This window comes from Etheostoma spectabile, unplaced genomic scaffold, assembly GCF_008692095.1.
Source record: "Etheostoma spectabile isolate EspeVRDwgs_2016 unplaced genomic scaffold, UIUC_Espe_1.0 scaffold00018626, whole genome shotgun sequence".
In the NCBI taxonomy this organism is placed as follows: Eukaryota; Metazoa; Chordata; class Actinopteri; order Perciformes; family Percidae; genus Etheostoma; species Etheostoma spectabile.
In genome coordinates, this window is record NW_022604361.1 from 16,196 (window position 1) to 42,790 (window position 26,595).

Below are 26,595 nucleotides of genomic sequence, written 5' to 3' on the forward strand. Positions count from 1 at the left end.
ACACAGAAGTTCATCTAGTCTGTGATGCATTGGGTCATGCTGTCAGTGTCGGTGCCGGGGGGTGCAGAGTGCTTCCCAGTCTGTAGTTTCAAAGCAGTCTCTGAGCCTATCACTGACCTCCTCAGACCACTGCTTAACAAGCCTCTCCACAGGTTGTTGTTTGGTCCCCACAGGGGGTAGTCTGGGACCAGGTGGACCAGGTTGTGATCTGAGCGGCCGAGCGGGGGGGGGGGGGTGTATGCATCTTTGATGTTTGCATACAGTAAATCCAAAGTTGTGACGACCCTGGTGTGGCATTTAACATACTGGGTGAAGGGGGAGGGGGGGAGCAGAGGACAGGGAAACATGATTGAAGTCCCTGGAGATGAGGAGGAGGGAATGGGGGTGCTGGTTTTGAAGTTGAGAGACAACAGTGTGAATCTGATCTGTAGCTGCAGCAGCAAAAGTTCACGCAGCCACGTCTCGGTGAAGCACATGAGGCTGCACCCCCGCTACTCCCTTTGCAGCCGGGTCAGCGCCGTCAGCTCCTCCAGCTTGTGTGTGCGTGTTGTATCATTTGTGTGTGTGTGTGTGTGTGTGTGTGTGTGTGTTGTGTGTGTGTGTGTTGAACCGTGTGGGCCACCGTAGCAGTGTGAGGGGAAATGACCTAATAAAGTTGTGTGTGTTAACTCCAAAGTCCATGTTTTCCCTTTAGATTTCTTCCTGGTGTAAGAAGCCACAGTGGAGAGCTGCTGGACTTCAGGACCAGAGAGGAATGGAGGAGGACAACCAGGACCAGGAGCAGCGGAGCAATGAGGTCCCCAGAAGACCAGCAGCAGACTGGGCCTCTGATAGCAGCCATGTTCAGGTCAGTGTTCTCCTATCATAGAACCTTCCTGGCTTGGCCCTGGTGTCTGCCACTGTTCCACCAAATGCTCTCTCGTGTCAAAACTCCTTAGGTGAAAGAAAAAAAATGCAAACAATGAAGTGACTTTTAGACATTTATTTTAGTCCTTAAAATGGAAATGTTTCATTCACAGGATCTCAAACATAACATGTAACATCCCAAAATAAAATGCAAAAATGTTTTTAGGATGTCATGTCCAATATAAAAAACATTTATATAAATTTTATTAACATCTTCATACCAAGAGAACAGTCAACAATAGCAAAGAATAAATACAATAGCACTATTTATCTTTCAATTTATGAACATATCATGAGCAATGGCTCGTCTCGCTATAATGTCTTTATGCTTCCTGTAAATATGTTGTCAGAAAGACTTTACCACACGTTATGGCAAAATGTGGCTCATGTGCATGGACAAGTCCGTTGTGCTGGGTTAACTCCACCAGTGTGAAGGCTCTTCCAGAGCATTTAGGACAGCTGAATGGTGGAGGCATTGCTGCTGTTGATCAAGCTAAAATGATGATTACCGTGGTCAATGATGACGGTGGCTGATCCTGCAAGAGATATCACATCATAATGTAATATTCACTCAGTTACATTGCAGAAATCTGCCACAAACATTCATAAAAAGATTTGTTTTAAAACACACACACACACACACGTTCTGTGTTGTCATAAAGAAAACTAGAGACAAGAAGATTTGAATCTAGTAAAATATAGTCAGCTAGAATTCACTCACACCTCCCATTAGTTCTTCTAACCCTTGTGTCATTATCTCTGCATGTCCCCCCTTGGGTCTACTAAAGGCACCTTCAGCAGACGGCAAGCTGGCGACCAGAGCAGGAAAGAAGGGCAAGAAGGAGGAGGAGGTGGAAGAGGAAGAAGAGGAGTATGTGGTGGAGAAGGTTTTGGACCACAGAGTGGTGAAGGGAAGAGTAGAGTTTCTGCTGAAATGGAAGGGGTTCTCAGACTAAGTATGAGTGTAGAACATTAATGCTTGGTGTTCTTGGTCCTGAGATAAATAATATATTTACATATTGCAAATAAGTGTCAGCATGGTATCGTGCCCTCAAAGTTGAAGGTTTGGTATTTTGATACTACGTTGCAGACCCACAAATAACCTTACAAGATGGCAATAGAAAAAAGGAATAAAAGGAATGATAATTAGCGTGAGAATGGATTGTCTAAAAACAAAGTGTGAGGAGATGTTCTTCTGTCTGCACTCACCTTTCCAGTGAGGAGAACACATGGGAGCCACAAGACAACCTGGACCTGGACCTTATCACCGAGTACCTGCAGAAACACAAGGAGATGGAGGAGAAGAAGAAGAAGAAGAAGAAGAAGAAGAAGGAGGGCAAGAGGAAAGGTGTCAGGGAGGAGGAGGTGAGTGAAGGAAAGAGGTTACTCCAGACTGAAGAGTCCCAGAAATCTAATTTCAATATTAATGAATGCACACAGAGGGTTTCACAAATGTCTTTTAGGATTTATATATTATACCGTAATTCCTAAAAGAAAAACCGGTAGTCAAGCGGTGGCCCTCTGATAGTGGTTGGGGGGGCAACACGGATAAATAAAGGCCGGGAAAAATCAGTGTGGATAATCTCCTCGGTGCCTTTCATATAATGTGTCAGGTTTATCGTATGTACATTTCTACCAATTTAACTTCAACAATATAACAGATTCAACAATATATTCACACTTTGTTTTTCTGGATTATTGTTCTCATGTAAAGTATTATTTTTTGGGATCAAATTTTTATTTTTGATCTAATTAAGAAACAAAGAGTGCCAACCAGGGTTAGGCAACAAAAAGGCCACTTCAATTCAATTTGATTTATATAGCGCTAAATCACAACAACAGTTATCTCTTTGCGCTTTCCATAAAGACAAAGAGCAGGTCTAGACACGTCGGTCAGGTGTTGGATGCCATTTCAAGGCATTTGAAATCATTTTTGCAGACCAGCTTTGCTGAGCTTCAGAAATGCTTGATGAAATGGAGCTTGTGTGGACAATACCACATTCCACTACCATATTACTTACACAATACTGCTTGCTATACAAGTTTTATTTAGCAAAAACGACAACCTAAAGCAAAAGGTCAAAGGTCAACTGGTGCCCCTCATTGCTAATGCCTATCATGAACAATGGTTCCAATTTACTTTACTAGAGTAGAGCTGTTCCAGCAACATGAAGACAACACGGTAACGCCTACAGATACCGATGAGAGCTAAAAATCTGTGGGAATATGTTATATATTTACAACTCTCCCGGCACTAAAATCCTGGATGGTCCCCCATTTGTTACCGGCTGGCTAAAGGCTGGCAACAAAATGGAGGCCACACATAAATTGATCAAAAGTAGTTTGTTTATCACAAACTAACCAACACTGAATGCTACATTTCCCATAATGCAACTCCATAATAGTGATGTTGGCAGATAATTAAGAAAGGTAACGCATCAGTCAAACAATGTTCCATAGACATGCTCTAAATGTTGTTTATAGTTTAAGATAGAGCTCTACAGTATGGCACCTCACTAACTCACTCTCTTGGTTTTTCTGTCTGTTGATAGAAACGGAGAGGAAGAGGAGTCAAACGTCACCGCTGTCAGCAGTGTGACAATCCTTCACATCAGGATATTTAAAGATTCATCAGAGAGTTCACACTGGAGAGAAGCCTTACAGCTGTGATCAATGTGGGGCAGCTTTCACGCTACAGAGTACCCTAAAACACATCAACGCATTCACACTGGAGAGAAGCCGTACAGCTGTGAACAATGTGGGGCAGCTTTCACGCTACAGAGTACCCTAAAAACACATCAACGCATTCACACTGGAGAGAAGCCTTACAGCTGTGATCAATGTGGGGCAGCTTTCACGCTACAGAGTACCCTAAAAACACATCAACGCATTCACACTGGAGAGAAGCCGTACAGCTGTGAACAATGTGGGGAAACATTTTCTCGTAGTGGTAACCTTAAATCTCACCAGCGCATTCACACTGGAGAGAAGCCGTTCTGGTGTGAACAATGTGGGGAAACCTTTTCTCGTGGCAATGCCCTTAAAGCTCACCAGCGCATTCACACTGGAGAGAAGCCTTACAGCTGTGAACAATGTGGGGCAGCTTTCACGCTACAGAGTACCCTAAAAACACATCAACGCATTCACACTGGAGAGAAGCCTTACAGCTGTGATCAATGTGGGGCAGCTTTCACGCTAAAGAGTACCCTAAAAACACATCAACGCATTCACACTGGAGAGAAGCCTTACAGCTGTGATCAATGTGGGGCAGCTTTCACGCTAAAGAGTACCCTAAAAACACATCAACGCATTCACACTGGAGAGAAGCCGTACAGCTGTGAACAATGTGGGGAAACATTTTCTCGTAGTGGTAACCTTAAATCTCACCAGCGCATTCACACTGGAGAGAAGCCGTTCTGGTGTGAACAATGTGGGGAAACCTTTTCTCGTGGCAATGCCCTTAAAGCTCACCAGCGCATTCACACTGGAGAGAAGCCTTACAGCTGTGATCAATGTGGGGCAGCTTTCACGCTACAGAGTACCCTAAAAACACATCAACGCATTCACACTGGAGAGAAGCCGTACAGCTGTGAACAATGTGGGGCAGCTTTCACGCTACAGAGTACCCTAAAAACACATCAACGCATTCACACTGGAGAGAAGCCTTACAGCTGTGATCAATGTGGGGCAGCTTTCACGCTACAGAGTACCCTAAAAACACATCAACGCATTCACACTGGAGAGAAGCCGTACTGGTGTGAACAATGTGGGAAAACCTTTTCTCGGAGTAGTAGCCTTAAAAGACACCAGCCCATTCACTCTACCTCGTTGTGAACATGTTCCAGAGCCAAGCTGTTTCTTCCTCCTCATGCCCTGATAGCTGTGTTGTTATATTCTGATCTTCTCTCCACATTGAAGGCTGACCAGCAGTAACTATCTTCTGAGCAGCATGTATGTTATTGTGGATCAGCTGGACTGTTTTCTGTCTTTCCTCAGAACTCTTTACCATTTAGGCACCAGATTCGGTGCCTGAACCCATCCTTTTAAAAATATATTTTTTAAATGTATGTGAAAAAAAAGGACCACAAAAAGACAGTCAGCAACATTTAAGAACGGCTTGTTTATTTCTATATGGTCCAAATTAAATGTAAGAAAAATGTAATAATACTCCATTAAATTGCTGCTAAACGACAAAAACAACCACTAGATGGAAAAAGGCAGCGCTGGTATTTCAGTAGCACCGAAATGAGGCCCCAAAATCCCCGTTACTAATCAGTCCGATAGATACCGGGTGATAAGGCACCGGTGCCGTACTAGCACCGGGTTCGTTACCCAACCCTAACCACAATGTACCCACCGTGGGAAGGAGAAGGCCCAAAGGAGAAACATTAAAACGTTTAAAGACATGTTTGAAACTTTTTTTATTTTGGTTTTATTTTGTAAAAACTTTCTTCTCATCTCTAGAAACATACAATTTTTTGGGCTGACATGATGTCAGTGTAATTTTCATTTTAGGAATACATTTTTGTCACCCTTATAATGTAAATTGGTCCAAACAGTCCTCTCATCATTACCAAGTTATTGTTGTTTTGTAGTTTCTTATGTTTGTATTGTACTGCTAAAATTGCCTAAATGTTTAATAAGGGCAATAAAGTGCAATTTGTTTACCTTTTATGAATGCAAGCCTTTTTCTCAGCTAAAAGAAAACAAGGTGCTCTTCTGAAAATGCAAAATCTAAATCAGTTCATCTGTCATGTTGTCGTCCTTCCTGGTCTTGGTGTAGCTATGTATGTTTTCAAAAACTGGCAGATGATCACTGACATCATTTGTTATTAGTCGACTTTCAACTTTATAGACAGTGACGTTGGTAAATATATTATCAATTAGTGTAGCACTATTGGTTGTAATCCTGGTTGGTCGAATGATTGAGGGATACAAACCGCTACTGTACATCAGATTGATCAGAATCAGCTTTATTTGCCAGGTATGACATACAAGTATACATACGAGGAATTTGACTTAGGTTGGAGCAAGCCTCCAGGCGGCAGCTGTGGAACAGCGCCACCACACGCTTATCTCGAAAAGAAACAATGCAGACAGCAACATGGTAATACAAAATCACAACATAATGCACAGTTCATGTGGACACACATGTGTGTGAGATAATGACTTGTGTGTGCGAATGTGTGGGCGTCAGACTGACTATGTTGATAAAAGCTCAGTTCATCGGCGTGACCTTGAAGAGATAACCAGAGTACAGGACGAGATAGAATGGCCAGCTGCTGGTTGTTTTCCTGCTCGGGTGAAGGGTTGCGGGGAGGGGGGTGTGGGTAGTTGATCAGTTGCAGTTCAATTTAGGTTGACTCGGTGGAATTTATCCGAATCAATGTCCATCACTCAATTGTTACCGACCTCAGCGTCATGCGAGCATCCATATCGCGTAGTGATTTTTGCAGTCCATCTACCTTCTCTGCCAGATGTAAAACCTTCATCCTCTCAATCACTCCATGTAGGCACTCTTTAAGTTCCCCAGACAGCTTGTGGGTGAAATTGCTGGCGGCTGTCTTACCAATTTTAGGGTAGGTCAGCGAGACCCCAAGGCCGATGATCAGGAGCGCCACCAACAGAATTCCAATTATCCAAATGTCTTCAACGTGCATTTTTCTTAGGCGGCATATTCTCCTGGGCCTGGTGGTAGCTGGCTGCACCAGAGCCCCTGAGATGTCAGGTTTTCATTCTCCACCTCTTAGTCGGATCTGGCCATGTCGTAAATAGTAGAGGCGAGGCCTCAAAATTGAGAATATATTGGGGCGTGATATTTAAATTACAATCGTTTCCAGCTGCTGCATTTATCAATGTACAATCATTCTTACTCTCTGATTGGAGTGATACGAACGTTTCATGAATCTCACGTAAAGCCTGTCGTAAGAGGATTTCTGTGCTCATGTCTGTGCTGGTTTCTATGTTAGGTTGATAAATGAGGGCCATTAGCTCTAAGGATGTGCTTCAATACATAACTGAAGTGAACACACTAATGAGAAGCACAATGGTGTTATGTCATAAGCTAAAGCATTTTCCCAAGCTAAAAGAAAACAAGGATCTCTTCTGGAAACGCACAGCTGGGAGTGCTTGAGAGCACTTTTGAGGTGCAGTGTGATTTTTCGGCTTCGGGTGTGTTTAGGTGTGAGCCCAAATAGTTGTTGAACGACAAAGACAAGACAGCGATCAGGTGGTAGAACCGGGGTATTGAAGTCCCGTCCATGCAACCAATGGATGTGATTTAAAACCTGTATACAGCCCAACCAGCAAAGATATTAGCAGAGAATGGTTTCAATCCATCAACCTTTGAGTTATGGTCCCAGCATGCTTCCGCTCCGCCGCTCTGCTGAAGTGCACCCCAGATGGGACTCAAACCCACACTCCACCGGGTCTTCCGCAGGAATTCTTGAGCTAAAACGCCCTAAACTGATTCCTAGTCATTTCCTATGGTACTGCTAAACCACTACGGATGTAATATGTCCTTGGACACTAGAATGCGCACTGGAGGCGTTTTTGCCCCGGAGCAGTTTAGCGAGTGAAGCTTCCGGCCCCTCTCAGTGCTCGTGTGGACAGTGGATTTACAGCACACAGCGACTGAGCTCCACTGAACATTACGCTAAAAGGTAAGTTATTTATATGATTATGAAGGAAAAGATGTTAAATGACAAAACGTGTAATTAAATTTTATGTTGTCCCTGTCTGACGTTTTCTGTTTTAACGTTACATGAATGCTATAAAGTTAGTCACTGTTCCTGTTTACGCCACTTTCGGATGGATAACATGTTAACTACAGTTAATTTAACGCTAACCTTAAACCGTGGGTTGATTTATATGTTTGTTTATTGTCTATTTACCTTTGTGGTGAGTAGAAATTGGCCTTGTATTAAGTCAAAATGTAATAAGTCAAAAGCATTACTATGTGACTTAACGTTAATGCTCATTCAAGTTATTATCATATAATTTAGCATGAACTCAGTGCTACGTGAACATTACCATTTAGCTTTAACGTTACCAGCCCGTTGGATACTAATGTCAGCTAATGTAATGACACACTATGAATGGACATTCTTAATTTGAATTATGTAAATTTGTTGTATTTTCTTCGCCGTTGACGTGACATCGGTTGTTGCTATCAGCCACCGTTGTAATTCTACAGCTTAAACATGTCTTCTGTTTTCTGGCAGTTTTACACTTAGCTAGTGTTTAGATCCAGTGGTGAAATGTAACTAATATACATTTACTTAAGTAGGCTACTGGAACTGTAACGATACTGCTACTCATACTCTAATGTCACATCTCAGAGGGATTTGTAGGCTACTTATTAATTGCTCTACAGTTTTTTACAGCTTTGCAGTTTGAGGTTATTATTAATCAACACATACATTATGATGTATTATTATAGATTAAACTACCCAACTGGTGATAAAGTAATTAAAATCAGCTCCAACTTTACCAGCTGCAACATTACAGTGAAACGTCTGCCCAAAACTTGTCTATTGTTGTTTCTGAGATCAACAATAACTTGGGAAGTTGAATAGTTATGGCTTACCCGGTAATATTAGAGAAGAGCTCTCAATGCCACTGTAAGCGGAAATTTTAGAAAAAAAGTTACTTTACACTTTAAACTGTTACATCTCCTCTGAATCACCATCTGGAAATTTTCAAGCCTCATTGGCATGCCAACCACCATCTACAGCAGGTAAATCACTGGCTAGCTATGCATGAGTACCTCATACCTTTTACCAGGTTCAGGTGGTTAATAGTTATGTTCAAATGAAGCTTCATTAATCTTTCTGAACAATGTTCTTCATTTTATGAACGCATTCACTCAGTAGTGTTTTATTATTGGTTGTGCATCTGTGTAGGAATATGAGCCGAGTATTCGGCTGAAACGAGTATCCTGTACGGATAAAGCACTTTTGCCGAGTACAAGTATTATACGAGTAATACGAGTCAATATCTGTGCTCGGATCGAATACAACTCCTCAGCCGACCGCAACTCGGCTCACTCACACACACAGAAAACGGAGAACAGCTCGCTCTCTCTCTCTCTCTCTCTCTCTCTCTCTCTCTCTCTCTCTCTCTCTCTCTCTCTCTCTCAGTCAATCAGGTCCGCGGGTCTTTTCCGTTAACGTTTAGGGCTTCTTCAGCTTCAGATTTGTAATTTACTTTTTGTTTGCAGTACTTACTTTACCAGTAGGATTCTGGTAAACATGGGGTTTCAAAAATGCTGCCTGGTTTAAATGTGACTCCCGTTGCGTCTCTGCCGTCGGAGGTCTTTTTTTTATTTATTTATTATTTTTTTACCGTCTGCTGGCTTCATTAAAGTCAATGCAGATCTGAGAAACAGCATCTGATCAACCCATATCAATTGCATGCTTAGAATAACATACCGGTTAAAGCCCCTCCCTTTTCAAGACAACCCGACCCACTTCCGGGTTAAATTCTGTCCACTTTTGGGTTAGGCCCCGCCCAGTCCGAGTACAGATACGGATACAAATACAGATACAGATAATGTACTCGCTCATCCCTAGTATAAAGGTTGTGTAATACAGAGAAAGACAGAGATGACAGAAAGACAGACTCAAACGGTACATGGGTTTTATTGGTTTTATTTCTTTAATGTTTAATTCCTTATGTAATAAAGAGAAAGGCAGACTCGAACGGTACATGTGTTTTCTTAATTGATGTGAATAAGAGTCCAAGGAGACGAAAGGTAACGTTTTTAAAAAATAGAGTCATGAAGGGTAGTGACACTGAGGGTGATCACGAAAGTGCCTAAGGAGTGGCAGACCAGGGTGGTGGTTCCCCTCTTCAAGAAGAACAGCATCTGCCCATTCCAGGAGTATCACACTGCTCAGGCTCCTTGGTAAACTCTACTCCAAGCTGCTGGAAAGGAGGATTTAGGCAATCCTCAGCAAGGAGTGTACCAATGTATGTAACATTTCAGCAAATGGCAGTGGTGGGATTTGAACCCACGCCTCCAGAGAGACTGGAGCCTTAATCCAACGCCTTAGACCACTCGGCCACACTACCTATAAAATCAGATCCCCACATTGTGACAAACACAGGGAACGTAAATAACGGATTACAGCACAGTTGTTCATTTACCATTCAAAAACAAAAGTGCAAACATGAAACACATACTACTTATATATTGCAGCCATCCTGATCACAGCCACGGGGGAGGGGATCGGCATGTACTTTCTTACCAGCAAGTTTCTGGAGGTCCAAATGGCATCTTTCATGGTGGCCAGGGTGAGCCACTGATTTGCAAAGTCACATGCTGGTATCTGTTTCTTTGGCCTCGCCCCATATAGCACTAGCTGTGCTGTGAGGACACTGAGTCTAGTTAAGGACAGCATATTTGTTTTTCACAAGTACAAAAGGCTCGGCCATACAGCAAAGCCCACCCAAACTAGTTTTAGCTCATCTGTGTTCCCCTCCAAGGAAGTCTTTAGTAAAAGGCAAAAGACTTATGTGTTATGAAGAGAAACCAGAGTGAGTACAGCTGTCTGCTCGAGAGCAGCTGAAAACCCTAGTCGACCCAGTTAAAACCGTCGCGGTAAAATTGACTTGGTGTGCCGCTTTCCAAACTAAAATGATAAGAGGCAACTTGGTAGACTCCTTACTGATGTTTATATCTGTACTCACAATGCCCTGTTTTTAAAACACCAGCCAGTCACAAGTGTAACATGTCAATAATCAATTTGTTAGTAATCAGGAAGTTCAGATTACCACAGCAGAGTGGCACAGCGGAAGCGTGCTGGGCTCATAATCCAGAGGTCGATGGATCGAAACCATCCTCTGCTAATTCCTATGCTTTGTATCAGCATGAAGTCTATTTCCATGTTTAACATAGCATCTGTTGCTGCAAGTGTCTGAAGTGAAATGCCTCCACCTGCTGAAGAGTAAACTTAATTGCATGACAAGTTGATTTTCATCCATAAATATGGAAACTACAGTACTCATACCTGCTGTAACACCTATAAAAACTGGAGCATTACAAAATAAATATACTGCACCACAGTACAGGTACATAACAAACTGGAGTGTGATGCCATATACTACAGTACAAGTACATAAATACAGTGAAACTGTAAAACATGTACATTTAAAGTGCTTGTTGGGCTGTCTGATAGCCTGAGGTATAAAAGACCACTGAGCTACATCCCCGGAAGATTTTCAGTTTTTTTTGGATTGTTTTCTGAGATATACTTAGACTTATCTTTATTAATCCTTTTGGGATGACTCCCGCAAGGAGATATAAATATCACTGAATAAAAGAAGAAACTGTGGTAAAACATGTAATGGGAATGTTGTATATGGCTTCAAAACCTATGGTATGAATTATAGTCGAAAAGTAACACACTACTGTTGCCTTTCTGCTGGACAATACAACGTTCACTGCAAATCTTGTAACACAAACTGAAAATAAATGCTGAGAGATGCATTGGTGGAGACTGGTGGTATCCAGTAACTATGAGACAACACAATATTGTTCATGAAAACAAATCCCCAGTTTGGTATTCTGTGATGTGTCTTTGATTTAATACTATTCTCATTATCGGCAGGATTCGAACCTGCTGGGGAGACCCCAATGGATTTCTAGTCCATCGCCTTAACCACTCGGCCACGACAACCTGAAAAGCAGAGCAATACCTGTTTACACAAATGTTCATAATCTTTGCAATTGGTTAGTAGTAGTTACCAGACACGGGCAATGTGCAAATCGTAGTGCGCTGCCTGTGTCTGTGGATCCTTGTGGAGACAGCTTGATTGATTGATATGCTCCCTTATTTTTACCATAACAGAGATCTAATATTTTATCAAATCGGGTTGGGCAAGTAACCTTTCTGGTTACTTCTTGACACATAAAGCTAGTAACCACACAATGAAAACTTCTGCAATGGCTGGGAGTCAAACCCATGTCAACTGTTTGGAAAGCAGCGATGCTCACCACTATACCACCATTGCTGGACAAACTTGGATTTTTTCTTTTTGTAAATTAAGGCATTAAGATCAATTTCCAAAAGATGATTGTTTTAATTCTTCTTTTTAGTCCACTTCAGCATGGGTTCCTAAACGCATGCATACAACTGTACGCATGTATACCTGCATGCATTTAAAAATGTAGGCCAAGTATGTACTTAAAATGAAAAGAAACAGAGCCGTATCGACGCAAAAAAAGAATTTCACAGCAGAAAGCACCACTTTAAGGACAAACAGTAGACTTAAAATGAAATTGTAATTGCACTGCTTTGAAAATAGTAACAACCTTCTTCATCACAAATCTTGGTGTAGTCTTGGACTCTGACAACAGCCACATTAAGACAATTACAAAGTCAGCCAATTATAACTAGGGTTATCGTTGGGCTGCTCTATGGTCTTCTGCAGAAGGATAAATCCCAGAGCTTGCTCAATCCAGGTTATTTAAGCAAGTGCAAGCATTGCAAGTGCAATGCAGTGCAAGCATTTGAAGCCATATACAACATTAACATTACATATTTCACCCAGGTTTCTTCTCTTATTCAGTGATCTCAAAAAAAGTTTTTAAAAATCTCAAAATCTTTGGGGGATGTAGCTCAGTGGTAGAGTGCATGCTTTGCATGTATGAGGACCTGGGTACCTGCCATCTCCAACTAGTGATGTTGTCCAGTCTGTAAAAGAGAAGAAGATCTTATTCTGACAAAGGAAGCAAATTGGACAGTATTGACTGGAAGGTTCCGTGGTTTAATAGTTAGCACTCTGGGCTCTAAATCCAGCGTTCTGAGTTCAAATCTCAGTGGAACCTGTTTTTAAGCCACAGCACAGGTGAAAAAGATCAACTTTTCAACTTTTCACATCTAGTTTAAAGTGAGCTTACAGGTTTAATGTCCTTGGCCATTTAGACTGTAAACAGTATGTTGGTGGGGGCATGTTGAGGAGTCACCTGGTCGTTAATGTAATCAGAAGGAGCTCCAAAGACAGTACTGACTGGAGGTGATAGGCTTTGAGTTACATGGGGGATACACACTTTGCATTCAGTCTAGTAATCACCATAAAAATTAGGGATCACTGAAATTTGAACTTGTGTTGCTGCAGTCAGAGTATACAGTGCTCATCCTGAATGGACCAGTATAGTACATCAGAACTGCTTGTTGAATGGTCTATTAGCTTTGGAACCCCCCTTTCCCCACAGCTTTCAATTGTCAGATATGGGTGTGGGAGTGGGCACTGTGTCCAAATCTTTTTGTGTAAAAAAAACAACTAAAGAAGTCTCTTGGATGAGAGACAAAACTTCTGCGAAGAACCTTTTACCAAGTCCAGTTGCCCTTGGCCTTGTTGTAAACCTTTGCAGTAACAGCATGGATCAGGAACCAAAATGGACACATCTGGACTCAATGTGGGCATTGTACGGCAATATTTGACACTGTTAGACCATGAAGACAGTTATCAGTTTATTTCCCATCTGGCAGGTATATTTGTGGACTCAGTTGGACATTTTGAAGATAATTGCACAATGTTGACCCAATTGTCAGTCTATTTCTCATCTGGCAGGGACATTTCTGGATTCAGGTGGACATTGTGGACAGTAACATTGGTGGATCTTGATTCCCACCATAGGATTTGGCCTGTATTGCACATTGCCTTCACATCCCGCGCAATGTATTGCCATTGTCAAGCACATTGCCACCCTGGTGACTTTCTTCCATGTCTCCATGAACGCCCATATATTTGGACTGACAGTTGAGAAACCTTCCCTTGTTAACTATGACATTAGACTGAGAACCTACTATATCATGACATGTTTAATTTACTATATCATAATTTTTTGAGACATGTCCAAGTGGGCACATGCTGAATCAGTCAGGATGGCCGAGCGGTCCAAGGCGCTGCGTTCAGGTTGCAGTCGCCTCTGGAGGCGTGGGTTCAAATCCCACTTCTGACAACCAGCAATTTCATCTGGAACTAATGTCTGAGACATGATATTGGGAATAAAGGACTTAGCAGTACTTTATATTAAGGAGGACATGAATGTGCGTGTAAAACACATGTAAAGTTACCATGTGTTTGTACACAGTAGACATATCTACTGCTGTATTCACTGTCTGTGTCAAGTCCTTCAAAACCTGTTCTTGACTTGCTTTTTCCCACATCCTCTGAACGATTAACTAACTAAATGACTTACAGAATATGAGTGTCAAATAATGGTATGTTGGATTCAGGTCCAAATTTGGACATTTTAGTGCAATGCAAAGGTGCATAACAGATTGCTTTCTACTTACCTGGAGCGATGCAAAGCAGGGGTGGCCAACTAGTCAAGGAACAGCAAGAGACTTGGTATTTAAGAATACAAACTGACTATGTGACAGATGTGTAATCTGTCATGTCCTGCCTTCTGAAGCTCTAGCCAGGAGCCATTCCTCTTCTAAAACAATATGAGTCATTCCAGTAAGTGAAAAGGAAACTCACATCTACAAAGATAAATTTTAACAAAAGTGACTCCCTGATGGTCTAGTGGCTAGGATTCGGCGCTCTCACTGCTGTGGCCCGGGTTCAATTCCTGGTCAGGGAATGGTCAGGACTTGACAGATTCAGGTGAAATATTTAAAAGAGTAAGTTCCTGGACTTGTTTTTAGATTTGTCAGATTCTTCCTCATTAGTTTAACGTTAAACCCCAACACTTTTAAAGAGTACCATTTCCTTTAAATCAGACCCCCGACAGCGGATGTCTCCTTTTGTCATCATTGATGGGTCATAAACACTTCATCTGCCTCTATCTCAATAACAATTCTTTTCAGTTTTTCAAACAGTAACTTGTAATGAAAAATTACATTTAACCACTGATTTTAATATTAATTATTCATAATAAGATCTCCAATGCCTCTCAGAGTATATGACTTCTGTATCTGTCCTCAGTGTGTTCTCCTTGTAGGAGACAACAGAATTTGTTATGTCTTTGCATTTTCCCACCAAGGAGGGCTCGCTGATTCCACTCGGAAATCCAAACGACAAGGAAGGAATTTCAAACAGCGGGGGTAAGTTTAAGTTTCAATTCTGTTGGATAAATTATTTAAATTGGACATTGAGATGGTTTGTGAGACAAATATTGACTGTGATTTAACTGAGGGATTCGGGGAAAGTTATATTTTGTTTTGTAAAACTTTGGCTTGTATACAAAACAGGAGAAAGAGAAGCTAGTTTTTTTTCTCCAATTCTTCTGTTCACACTTGGCACTATTTCACATCTTTTGTCTGTAGTGCTCTATTCTGTCAGGACTTAACTCTATCTCCCCGACCTCTTCTTTTTTTTTTCTTGTTCTGTCTTGGCAAGAAGTATTATGCTTTTGGGTCATCTGTCCATCTCTAGATCAGAAAGACTTTATTGATCTGTGAAGGGAAACTCTTGAAAAGACTGCTCCTTTGAGCCAGATTTGAACCAGCGACGTAAGGATGTCAGATTCATGCTACAGTCTACAGTCCTCCGCTCTACCAACTGAGCTATCGAAGGGCGACAAAGTATATGAACACATTTCCCATTGTTGTTGATGTAATAACACCCCCCCGGAGGGATTTTCTGACTCATCAGGGGCTGTAGGAAAAAGCAAGGAAGGGCAAGGAAAAAGCCAATAGCTACATCCCCTGAAGATTTTCAGATTTTTTCTTTCTTTTTTCTGAGATAGACTTAGACTTATCTTTATTAATCCTTTTGGGAAAACTCCCGCAAGGAAATTGAAATATTACTGAATAAAAGAAGAAACCTGGGTAAAACATGTAATGTTAATGTTGTATATGGCTTCAAAACCTGTACATGCAACTGTTGTGGCTGGAAATCCAACATGGGCAAATTGCGTGCACTGCTATGGTACAAATCATAGTCGAAAAGTAACACACCTGTTGTCTTTCTGCTGGACAACACAACGTTCACTACAAATCTTGTAAATCAGACTGAAAATAAATGCTAAGAGATGCATTGCACAACACTGCTTGCTTCCAGTACCAATGAGATAACACAACATTGTTCATGAAGGCACATCTGCGATTCGGTATACTGTGATGTGTCATCTGTTTGCTACCACTCTTGAAGAATGCTTTTCATTGTTGGCAGAATTTGAACATGCACAAGTAAAATCCCAATGAATTCGTAGTCCATCGCCTTAACCACTCGGCCACAACAAACTGAACATCAGTTCTAGACCTATTTGCACAAATGTTCATGAACTTTTCAATTGGTTAGTAGTAGTTACCAGACACGGGCAATGTGCAAATCGTAGTGCACTGCCTGTGTCTGTGGATCCTTGTGGAGGCAGCTTGATTGATTGATATGCTCCCTTATTTGTAGCATAAAAGAGATCTAATATTTTATCAAATCGGGTTGGGCAAGTAACCTTTCTGGTTACTTCTTGACAAATACAGCAAGTAACCACACAAAGAAAGCTACTGCAATGGCTGGGAATCAAACCCATGTCTGCTAGGAAGGAAGCTATGCTCACCACTATACTATACCACCATCGCTGAGCAAAGCTGCTTGTGTCCTTACAAGTTGGATTTTTCCTTTTTAATTAATTAAGGCATTAAAATCAATTTCCAAAAGATATTTTTTTAGTGAGATGGTGGAACCTTGGTTGCCACATTCCGTCAAAATGTGAATAACAGATTTTCCAGCCCCTGGACACAAATAACAGAGCAGAGTGGTGCAGCGGAAGCGTGCTGGGCCCATAACCCAGAGATCGATGGATCGAAACCATCCTCTGCTATTTCCTATGCTTTGTATCAATGTCAAGTCTGTTGAAAGCATCAGGTGCTGCAAGTGTCTGAAGTGAAACCAGCAGGTATTATGGTAGAGTCTTTAAAAGAGCTGCAAAAGATATTACCTCCTGTGGTAATCTGACTGGTAGGGTTATAGAACATAGTGGTAGACTAAGACCTCCTGTTACACAAACTAAGCGGTATGCTCTCTCTTTTATACCTCAGACTATCAGACAGCACAACAAGCACTTTAACAGTACATGTTTTGCAGTTTCTATTTTACTGTATTTATGTACGTGTACTGTTGTGGAGTATATTCATTGTATTGTGCTCCAGTTTTTATAGGTGTTACGGCAGATATGAGCACTGTAGACATTTCACTTCAGACACTTGCAGCAAGAGATGCATCGTTAAACATCAACAAACAGGAAACAGACTTATACCTGAAAAAAAGCATATGAATTAGCAGAGGATAGTTTCAATCCATCGACCTCTGGGTCATGGGCGCAGCACGTTTCCGCTGTGCCACTCTGCTCTGTTAGTCGGACTGGAAAATCTGTGATTCACATATCGAGAGAAGGTTTGGGAACCTCTGGCAACCAAGGTTCCAACATCATCAACCCAAAGGATTTCTAGTCCATCGCCTTAAACACTCGACCACGATAACCCAAAAAGTGGTGCTGTACCTTTTTGCACGAATGTTCATAACCTGTTTGCAGTAACTTAGAAAACATTTCAGCATTGTTCAACCAGTAATGGAGAAAATCCCTTTTAAACATGTGTTTATGGAGGCCATCCTCCAGGTCAGCAAAACTACCCCAAAAGTAGCAGTTACTGCATACATAACTCCAGTCAGTGCTTGTGTTTGGGTAGTTCTGGTGCTTTACTAGTGTTGGGAAGATTTGTGAAATAGACTGTCTCTGCATTTACTCAGAGATATGTCTGATGATGAACTCACTACCAAGACACCCCAAAGAGAAGCACTTATGAACCCAATAATCATCAGTGTCTCCATTTGAGAGGATCTGAATGTGATTACAATGACATCCATCTTCATTTACAGTCTGTAGCATTGTCATGTTCAACTGCCCCAACAAGTAGCACTTACTGAATTCAACAGTCAAGTCAATGCTAAAGTTAGAGTAATAGGAATGACTTACCAAAACATCATTTACCCAGAAACACAATCTAGAATGAACTATAAAACATTTTAGCTTCTCCAACTAATAACACAACGTACTGTTAAGACTTTAGTTAAAATCCTGGTATTCAGTTGTCAGAAAAACCACCCATAGATTAGCACTAGCATTAGTAGGAATGAATGAACAGGCAAACTTGATGGCATTTCAAAACTTTAATATTCAAACAAAATAAATACAAAAAAAGATAATGGTGTAATGCAAATGTAGTGCAAGATGTATAAAGATGTGTTTGTAAAGTATGTGCAAATAAGTCACTGTTTTTTGTAGTATATATATATAAAATATATTTTAAAGAGGGGCTCTATGGTTCCACGGTCAGTCCTTCTCAGCTGGCCTATAAAGAAATAAACAAAAGTTAGACATGTAATACTAAGAATGAACACATTGACAAAAGCTATTTTTTAGTAACATCACGCCAAAGAACTTTAATTTACCGTCTGTGTGGGGCAAACTTCAGAACTTGCCCAATCAAAACCTCCGCTTCTGCAGCAGTCAGAGCAGGGAAGTTTTTCTGGCAGGCCGCTAAAGTAGAAGTCAAAATGAAGCAGAGTTGTAAGTCAAATTAAAACCTCTTGTCAGCCAAGCTAAGCACAACACTAATATGAATGTCACAAACCCGCCGCGAGGAGGGGGGTGTTCTTTTTTTAAATTAAAGGCAGTCTACCAGAAGTTAGAATCTTCCCACTGACAAAATAGGACACACTACACAGCTTGGTCTAAATGTAATTCTTTATTCTAAACTAAAAACAGGGTTAGGGCTATTAAACAACAAATATAAAAGAGACAGCAAGGAAGGGTTAAAATTCATATACTATGCTAAGAGTCATGTCCTTATCGTTTATGGTTCAATGTTCGTTTCAGTCCAAGGCAGCAATGATGCAAACGGCAGCCACGTTTCACTCCCGGAAGCCGGGGTCCTTCTTCGGCTGGTTGGCGTAGCGTCTTTGTTGCTCCGTAGCTGGCACTGGGAGGGACAGAGAGAGAGAGAGCTCTCAGAACAAAGATCACAAGCAGTACTTCACGCCACACACTCTCCGAGGTTAGCCGGCAGACGTTCCTTTACTTATCTGCTTTCTCGCGTTTCAGTCCTTCTCGGAGTGTCTATCGTAGACGCTTCTCCCGTCCGTCCACTCGTCTCAGCTACCGCTCTCCTCCGTGTCTCTTTGGCTTCACTTCCCTTGCTTCGATTCTGCTCTGCTCTCCTCCTCTTCCGCCAGTTCCTCTTGCCCTCGCCCGTTGCTTCCCCGTGGCTTCTCTGTCTCTTCTCTGTGGCTTCTCTCCTTTTCACCGCCTTGTTCTCACACACCTGCCCTCCTCAAGCCCAGGTGTGTCCACTTATGTAATTCTGAGCTTGTTAAGTCCGAGCGACAACAACAAACAGGGGGAGGGTCTCCAGTCTCCATAAAGAAAACCCACCTACAAACAAGGAAATAAAGCCACCACAAAACCAAACATGCAATTCAACAAATATAAAAGACATGCCACAATAAACCCAAACAGAAAACACAGCAAACACGTGCAAACATATCACAGTGTAATCTACCTTTGACATGAACAATAAAATAACACCTGCCTGTTATAACCCTGCATACAGCCAGGTCCTGGAAGGCCCTCTTGGTTTTTCTTCCCCGCAAGCTGTACTGTCTTAGCACCTCGTTTGTTGCAACTTGCCGCAGCATGCGGCGGATGGCATCACCTCCAGTACAACCCCCGAGGGTTGACAGGAAAAGTTGCTGTAAAACATATAGTAACAAATTATACATATAGTGTAGAGCTTGTACAATCTCATTTTTTAAGAAAAGTCAGTTCAGTTAAGATATTGGATTTTATGCAATTATATAGTGTTTGTCTTAGGGCAGGACTATGGCCACATAATTACCATCTTGTTCCTCCTCTCCAGTTGAAAAAGAGTCCTGTCAAACTCCTGCAGCTCGGTGACAGTCGAGCAGGGAGACAGCAGGAAGTCTTCAACAGGAGGAGCAGGAGGTGACAGGGAGCGCTTTAAGAGCTCATCTATCTGATCCTTCAGATCATGGATGACCTGTTCCATGAGGTGCATGGATGCCCTCATGCCTAAGAAAAAAAAAAGTGTTTGTTTAGTACTCAGTTATCACACGCACACACACATGCACGTGAACGACTTGAGTCTTCTTACCTCTCATTTCCCTCTTCATGTCTGAGCCACCTCCCTCTGTGGGATGACTCACCTCCCTCTGTGTGAGTTCTTCTGTTTACAACAACAAAAACGTTATGTTACTCTAGTGCTCCTTACCATTAAATTGTACATCATTGCAAATGCAAAATTCTAAGCAACTGTACCTGTTGAAGGTAACTCTGGATGCCCATTGGCTTTCAGTCCCACAAGAAGATCATCAAGAGCAGAGTGCTGAATCTGGTGTTTTAAGGCCCAGTGTTGTAAGACGTTTCTGAGGGAACTTTGTGGCTTGTGTTCCTCGCTGCAGGAGTCACTGGTCTCATTCATAAGTTTGTCCATGGGCGTCTCCCACATTTCCTGACAAGTTGCAGAAGCAACGCTGCTGCTGTCCCCCTTAGAGCTGCTGGCATTATTTAAAGCAAGTTCTGGCTTTTCTTCACATTCCTCAGGCATTTGCTGCAGTGGGTGTTGATGAGGTGGTGGTGGTGGTGGTTGTTGTTGTTGTTGTTGTTGTTGTTGTTGTTGTTGTTGTTGTTGTTGTTGTTGAAGAAGAACCCGGTCCAGTAGTAGCATCTCTCGTTGTGCCCTCTTCCAGCGCTTTGTGTAATCCTGCCTATCTTTCCTTTTCATCGTGTACAATTGAACTGCAACAAATGTGTTCCTGCTGAAATCAAATAATGTGCAGTGCTAACAACGCATGTGACAGGATTTCTAATTGTAGTTTTTAAATGGGACACAGCAAAATAAACTAAATTTAGTAACAGGTCTTAGCCTATTTGTAAAAAAAGAAAAACCTTAAGCAGGTTGACATGACACAAAACACATAATGCAGGCAAAGCATGTATCACTGGTTGTGGTGATTAGCTGGACGTAGGTTCAGGTTGACCATTTATTCTCAATCAATATTTTCGGCTGTGACAGTAACTAAAGTTATCATAGCGTTACAATAATTGTGTCAAACTCGCTATTTTTAAAGACACAATGCTCAATACAGCAAGAAACTTTGGTCGTGCTACTAGCTAGTTAGTAGGCTAACCTAGTAGCACAAAGCTAGTAGGTTAGCCTGCAGTTTCGTGAACAGAGCTTCTCTGTTGCCAGACTATAACAAAGTGTTACAACCACCACATCATGTAACTGTATCACTTACTTTCTTGTGAGAAGTGTTGTTGTTTGTTGGTCGTTGGTAGTTGGTGTTTCCGTTGGTTGTTTTTCCAAGACAGTAAATGCTGTACTAGGCTCTTCTGCATTTATCCCTTTCTTTCAGCCAATCAGGAACGTCCATGTTACTTCACAAATCTTGACGTCAGGAAACCTGGCCAATCAGCCTTTTAGAATGTAATTTCAAACTGAAAAACTCATGAATGGAGTGTTGCTCTCTCCGGCACATACGTATCACACAATGCAGTGTGTTCCCGGCATTGTCTGAACTGAATAGGTATGAATAACCATTGTCAAACGTATCACTTTATAGAGGCGCAATCAAAGTCACACAATGCTTGTACACGGCATTGGAATGTCTCCACATTACTATTTTGAATAGATATGAATACCCATTGAGTCAAACGTAAAACTTTATAGAGGCGCAATCAGTCACACAATGCTCATTCTTAGCATTGGAATGTCCACACATTACAATTCTGAATAGAGATGAATACCCATTGAGTCAAACGTATCACTATTTGGAATTTTAATGCCCAGACAGAAGCTACATGAAAATGACTGAGTGTAAAATTGCATTGGTTAAACGTTAGTTTTTGGTTTGGTTTGAACTATCCTTTAGAGAACCAAAAACTAACATTCCCTATCGTTCCCTGAACGTTCCCTGGATGTTCTGTGTTAGTGGGGCTCCAACTAGAGTCACAACTTAGAATAGCTGTTACTTTGTTTTTAGAAAAAATACTGAGATTCAGTTGTCAGAAAAACCACCCCATAGATTAACACTAACTAAAATCAATCCAATGCTTGAGTTAGACCAACGTCAAAGTCTTACAGTAAGCAACCTTCTTTGCTCATGATCTTCTCCATAGTCCCGATGTTTCTTCTGGCATCTTCTTTGTTGTGATGTAGAAGCAGTGGATGTGGTTCCTTACACAGATTTACCATCTTAAATACTGAATGCAGCCATTTCCACTCAACTCCACCTTCTTTTTGATCAAGTTTCAGTGGTCTTGACTATTGTAAGTAATGAATGGCTTCATGAACAGACAACCATCATCCCAATGTATGCCATTAACAGTCTAAGAGTGGTCAATTAGAGTCCAATAACTTTCTTTGGGGCAACTCCTTTTTCCTCCAGATAGAGCTCATTCAGCAATAGAAAGTACCAGTTAGTGCTGCATATCTATTCCAAAACCCCCATTCTTTTATTTATTTAGCCAGCAGTGGACAACTGCTGAAATGTACTGCCTCTGCATGTGTTAGTGTCTGATAATGAACTCACAACCAAGACAACCCCAAAGAGAAGCACTTATGAACACAATAATCATCAGTGTCTCCATTTGAGATGATCTGAATGTGGTTACAATGACATCCATCTTCATTTACAGTCTGTAGCATTGTCATGTTCAACTGCCCCAACAAGGAGCACTTACTGAATTCAACAGTCAAGTCAATGCTAAAGTTAGGGTTATGAGAATGACTTAGAAAACATTTCAGCATTGTTCAACCAGTAATGGAGAATATCCTCTTTAAACATTTCTTCATGGAGGAAATCCTGGACTTCAGAGGTCAGCAAAACTACCCCAACAAGTAGTACTTACTGCATACATAACTCAAGTCAGTGCTTGTGTTTGGGTAGTTCTGTTGCCAGATGAATGCATTTTACTAGTGGTGGGAAGAATTGGGAAATAGCCTGTCTCTGCATATGTCTTAAGTTATGTCTGTTGATAAACTCACTACCTTGAACAGATTGAAGTATGTGTGTGTTTGGGGGTGATGGGGGTTGGGCAGGCCATTGCAGCAGAAGCAGGGCAATCAAAGCTATTGTAGAACTGGTTGAGTTGGTTTGCCCCCCCCCCCACCCCCCCCCAGGACGACCAGGACTAGGTGGACACCAACACCAAGCCCAGTATCAGACCCTGTGGATGTAGGGAAAGCATCTGAATATCGCTGCCTGCTTTGATTTGTACTCAACAGAATCCAGAGTTAGTCCAGCTGCCACAGTGAAGATCTGCTGGAATCCAGTACAATAGAGGAATGGAGGAGGACCAGGACCCGAGCAGTGGCCCAACCAGGTCCCCAGAGGACCAGCAGCAGGCCCGGCTTCTGGTACCAGCCATGTTCAGGTCAGTGTTCAGGACACAACAACCAGTCTAAACTAAGAGGCCTGTTCACAAGACCTAGATAGTGGATTAGGCCGGGGTTTTCCAGGGTTTCTGGATGTATAAACAAAGCTAACAACTAGCCTGCTCCTGACCGGGCTAACAGCCTTTGTTCACTCAGCAGTGCTTTTACCTTCTTATTGTTATTATTATTATTAGCAATATATCATATACAACTGTAGCATTCTGCTGTTCAGTTAAGTCCTGATATTATTTTAACATTGTGAGCATTATTTAAATAAATATCCATATGAGTCATCGGTGCTGTGACGTTGCCTCTATGAAGACTAATAAACTGCCGGTCATATTGTTGGTAGAAGTCTGGTGAATAGAGTATGACAGTTGTTGAGATCATTAGCAAAGGCTGATACAGTTCTTAATGAGTCAGTGATGAAGAATGTATAACTTCCTCTACACGTGTTTCTATAACGGTTCTAACAGCAGCAGACTGGCCAGAGACCAGCACATCTCTTTACATCATTTATTTCTTTTTGTATTCATGAGAATAACAGTATATCCCTTTTCCATGTGCATTGTATTTGCCATTCTTAGCACACAGTGTGTTTTCTTTCCAATAAACCAGGACTATAATTTGGGATGATTCTACAATTCTTTAATGTCCAATCCTCCTTATTTATAGTCTTAGTTCACTGGACCAGTAACTATATGGCGGAGACTACTGTACACTCATGTGCAACAGGACGAGGACACCTCAAGGGTTTTGTTTGTATTAATATATCACAGTGGCGGCTGGTGAAAAATATTCTTGTGATTTCCCGCATTCTGGTGCATTGTACGGTGACCAGCTGGAAGTCCCACATCATTCACAATGATCAATTCATGTGTTGGTAAATTGTAATGTTTCACACATATCAACTCATATTTGTTATTTCATGTAGGCCAATAAAGTAAAAACGAGACATTGTGAGCTGTTGATGCAGTTTTAAAACAGGTAGTTAGTCCTACACTTTGACTAGGCGACACAGGCTCTGATTTCTTCATTTAATGATCATAAATGCATATTGTGTTGAGATATTTCTTTTGTAGTAGACATGATTATAGAATATCATCAATTAAAGTTGGCCACGTTAAAAAAGAGCTGTGTGCAGTCAATTGAGGAAGTGGTTTAATGGGAGGCCACTGATGCATAGGTTATGCTTGCAAGAAGTCACCCCCCCGCTTGTGAGGTTATGGTAAAGGTTTGAGTGAGAGAAGAGGGCGTGGTGCCATACAGAATGTTAAAGTTAAAGTGTACTACAATGATTGTGTGGCAATGTGTGAGAGGTTTAATGGCAGGAAATAGTCCAGTAGGGATGCGTGTTTAGGTGCTCGGTCAAAATGGTCACGACGAGGAGGGAGGGTTCTTGTCACCCCCATTCACAGAATGAACTTCTGCCATCCTGGGGTGAGGGGAGAGGACACTTCAATGGTTTTTATATATATTATTACATCAGTTTTAACTGATGAATACACTATTACAGTCATGTATACAGTGGACATTTTGATTAATTTCATTATTTGTATATTTTCTAGATTTCAGAGTCCAAGAGAGAGACAGAGTTAGAGGGAGGTATGTAGGCTATGCATCATATTCTAGCATTGTAGATACGTGTTTTAATTTATCTTAATGGTAAGTTCCTGAGTAACAGTATCTTCTGCCGACTTTTAAAGTGTTCGTATAATATTTGTAGACTGCTTACGCATTCAGGTGGTCCACCATCATCTGCCACACTTTCTTGTTTCATTACAGCGTTGCAGTTGTTTCATTAAAGTTTGCCTGAAAGATTTAGAATATTTCAGAACATGAAGAGTGCATTTGCTTTCATTAAACATGTCAGCAATATTTCCTTCATTTTGTCATAAATTATTGAATGAGGAGTTAAAATTGTGAGTAAGAGAAAATCCAGGGTTTAAAGAAGGTTGTTCACTAACTCTCTGTTTGTCTGTTGCTATAGAAACGGAGAGGAGAGGGACCCAAACGTCACCACTGTCAGAACTGTGAGAAATCCTTCACAACATCTCGATATTTAAAGATTCATCTGAGAGTTCACACTGGAGAGAAGCCGTACAGCTGTCATCAATGTGGGGCAGCTTTCACAGTGCCGAGTCACCTAAAAAGACATAAACGCATTCACACTGGAGAGAAGCCGTACAGCTGTGATCAATGTGGGGCAGCTTTCACACGACAGAGTAACTTAAAAAAACATCAACGCATTCACACTGGAGAGAAGCCGTACAGCTGTGATCAATGTGGGGCAGCTTTCGCAGTGCAGACTAACCTAAAAACACATCAACGCATTCACACTGGAGAGAAGCCGTACAGCTGTGATCAATGTGGGAAAAGGTTTTCTCATAGTGTACCCTTGAAAGCCACCGGCGTGTTCACACTGGAGAGAGCCGTACTGGTGTGATCAATGTGGGAAAAGGTTTTCTCCAGTAGTCGCCTTAAAGATCACCAGCGCATTCACACTGCCTCGTTGTGAACATGTTTCAGAGCCAAGTTGTTTCTCCTCCTCCTCATGCCCTGATAGCTGTGTTCTTATATTCTGATCTTCTCTCCACATTGAAGGCTGACCAGCAGTAACGACCATTTAAGATTAGGAAATATAACGTGTTTCCATTAAAACACTACCAAGGAAACACATTCTTCAGCTTCGATTTAGGCAGACTAGTTGCTGCAATAGGGCAATGCTGCCCCCTACTGTTTGTTACCAACATTCTCATAAATTATTAGTTTTTTACCATAAAGTTCACAACTGAAAAGCACACCATCCTAGTGAGAGTAATAAATATAGATTATAAATTGAACAGTCAGCCTAATTAAATGTTCATTTAAAGCTTGGATCCCAAACTTACATACAGTGCCTCGAGTCAACCTTGCAGTTGTTCCAGACTCCACTAATTCACAGCTGCGGAGCGCCTCGCATGGATGTCCCTTCATCATCTTTATCCAGCTCCCGACAGAACATGTCCACTTTCTTGATGTAGTGAATGTGAGCGTTCTACCTCCGCGGTCTCTTCAGGGTGGCCGGATAAATAAGAGTTTTGAGATACCTTTAGCATGTAATTTACGCTGTACTCCTATACATTCCTGGTGCTGCGGGACGGTGAAAGCACTGTAGCCTGGCTTAAAGTGCAGCGTTGCATTGGAGTCCTGAATCGGGCCTTCCTGGTGCCCCCTGAAGGACTGCTTGACGGTCCTGGTACCTCAGACACCTTCAAATCAGTGTATGTGTCATCGT

The 26,595-nt window shown here is 41.6% G+C and overlaps 2 non-coding genes and 1 pseudogene across 2 annotated transcripts; 1 reads left to right on the forward strand and 2 right to left on the reverse strand.

Annotated features, from left to right (window-relative positions):
* Positions 1–1,864: 1,864 nt before the first annotated feature.
* LOC116681447 (zinc finger protein 658B-like) lies at positions 1,865–25,937 on the forward strand (annotated as a pseudogene).
* On the reverse strand, positions 9,900–9,981 carry trnal-aag (transfer RNA leucine (anticodon AAG)). Its single transcript has one exon. It is a non-coding gene; the product is annotated as a tRNA-Leu (tRNA).
* LOC116681448 (U5 spliceosomal RNA) lies at positions 10,334–10,450 on the reverse strand. The gene has a single exon (XR_004330015.1). It is a non-coding gene; the product is annotated as a U5 spliceosomal RNA (small nuclear RNA).
* Positions 25,938–26,595: the final 658 nt, after the last annotated feature.